Source organism: Zingiber officinale, chromosome 7A (assembly GCF_018446385.1).
Source record: "Zingiber officinale cultivar Zhangliang chromosome 7A, Zo_v1.1, whole genome shotgun sequence".
In the NCBI taxonomy this organism is placed as follows: Eukaryota; Viridiplantae; Streptophyta; class Magnoliopsida; order Zingiberales; family Zingiberaceae; genus Zingiber; species Zingiber officinale.
This window is the reverse complement of record NC_055998.1, coordinates 128,213,060-128,214,998: the sequence shown is the minus strand read 5'-3', so window position 1 is coordinate 128,214,998 and position 1,939 is coordinate 128,213,060. Positions and strand designations below refer to the sequence as shown.

General features: G+C 41.8%; 1 long non-coding RNA gene across 1 annotated transcript; it reads left to right on the top strand.

Annotated features, from left to right (window-relative positions):
* Window positions 1-477, top strand: LOC122000485. Its single transcript, XR_006117147.1, has 3 exons — window positions 1-25; window positions 94-157; window positions 354-477. It is a non-coding gene; the product is annotated as an uncharacterized LOC122000485 (long non-coding RNA).
* Window positions 478-1,939: the final 1,462 nt, after the last annotated feature.

Here is a 1,939-nt window from a genome sequence, read left to right as displayed (position 1 = left end):
CAACAGTTCGGGCATTTATGTTTGGGTGAGTATTTGGATTTTAGTCCTTGGGTTGGAAACATTGATACGGTTGTGATGATATTTTTGATGTAGGGCTTTTGGAATTTGCTGTAGCAATCTTGCTTCGGCTGAGGACATTAAAGAAGAGATTGCTAAGGTGAGTTTTCAGGATAAGCTTTAATCCGAGTTATGAGGAAGAGGTAAGAAGTAGGGTAATGAAATGATTAATGTATAATTAGTTGTTTATATGTATGATGTGATTAGGGTTTTACCCTAAATTAGTTGTAAGGATCTTATTTAGCTATGCATTTGAGTTGTAGCTAAATAAAAATATATGTGTATTGGTGACACAGGGCTTTAATGCGAAACGAGCATCTTGACGTTGGATTTGACTGGATTGGGCCTACTATTTGAGGCGGGTACTTTTGACTTTATGTCTTTGATATGCATAGTAGTGAATTTAACAAGTAGCAATAATTATGTTCTCTTATTTGTTTCGGTTAATCACTACCCGATACCTGTTACATGATTGGTTGATTGCTTGTTTTGCATCTCATGTATTCCTTACCTGTTGATACATGCTTATAGGGGTAGTGATATACCATGCTTCACCATGTTCAGGACCTAGGTTTTATACCTTCAGAGTACCTTTGATTTGATTCGTTGACCTATGGTGCACTTTTATATATATATGAATTAGCTCAGGATATTTTGTGGTTAGTGCCATGCACCATTTGCATGATTGTATGCTGTGCGATAGTCCGCTCCATTATTGTTGAGCACATCGCCAGTTACATGGATCTGCACACACCACCACTCATGGGTTAGTGGTCGATTCAGGCAGTGTGTGTTGCAGCAGGGACTTTGTTTGGCTCCGTTGGTCCGCTCATGGGTAGCGTGATGTAACGTGTTAGCCGGCAGGCATTCCTCCCCGTCATCGTGTACCGGGAGTTGAGAGCATTGCGCTCCCCCATTTATAATTTAGGTAGGAGGATAGGTGTACTCCGACAGCATCCCGTTCACTCGGTCACTCATCAGGAGCAGTGATGACAGAGTGCACGGTTGTCACAACCCTACCCACTCGGCCTCACTATTGTGTGTGAGATGATCGACTGGCGTCAGGGGTGACCAGGACGCATCATTGACATCATATGCATGATGCATTTATTGTTTGTGTTTGTGCTTGCTGCATTTATATGCTGTATATTGTTTGGACGCCTATGTTTGACATGCATACGAGATTTCTATGCCACTCGGACTATTTGTCCTTATACCCAGGTCTTGGTTAGTACAATTTTTCTCCTGTTACTTCAGTTGCATTTTATCCTTTTATATCAGGAGACTGTACGCATGATTAGTGCTAGATGTTATTTCCCTACTTTGCATATCAGTTGTTACCCGCTGAGCGTTGGACTCACCCCCGCCTCCGTTGTTATTTTCAGGTTGATGCTGTCAGGAGGCAGTTCCAGTCGCTAGTCCCCATTGCACGTAGTGCTAGTCTTCTGCTGATCTCGAGTTGTTATTTTAATTTTCTCTATCGGACTATGTTTTAGTCTTGTATTGGTTTTACTTATAGATCTTGTATGGATTCTTATCGTTGATGGACTTTCATATGGTTTGGATATATTTTACTCCATGCCTGCCTGGACGGCAGAAGAGGTGAGTTTGTCGGATTTGAGCTTTACGAGTGTAGTTGAGTAGGGTTGTTTTCGAGTCATGGTATTACTGATTTGTTTATTTCTTATTAAACTGTGTGGAATGCCTGTGTGTTGTATTTTATTATCATTGTTATTCCAGCCGCATGTGGCTGAGGTATATGGATATGTAGAAAGTTTCAGATTGTCCGCCGTACAGGGGAGATGTTGCCGAAATTTCTTCGGACAGGGACTCCTCCGGGGCGTGACAATTTAGTGGTATCAGAGCGCAGTTTTACGATCCT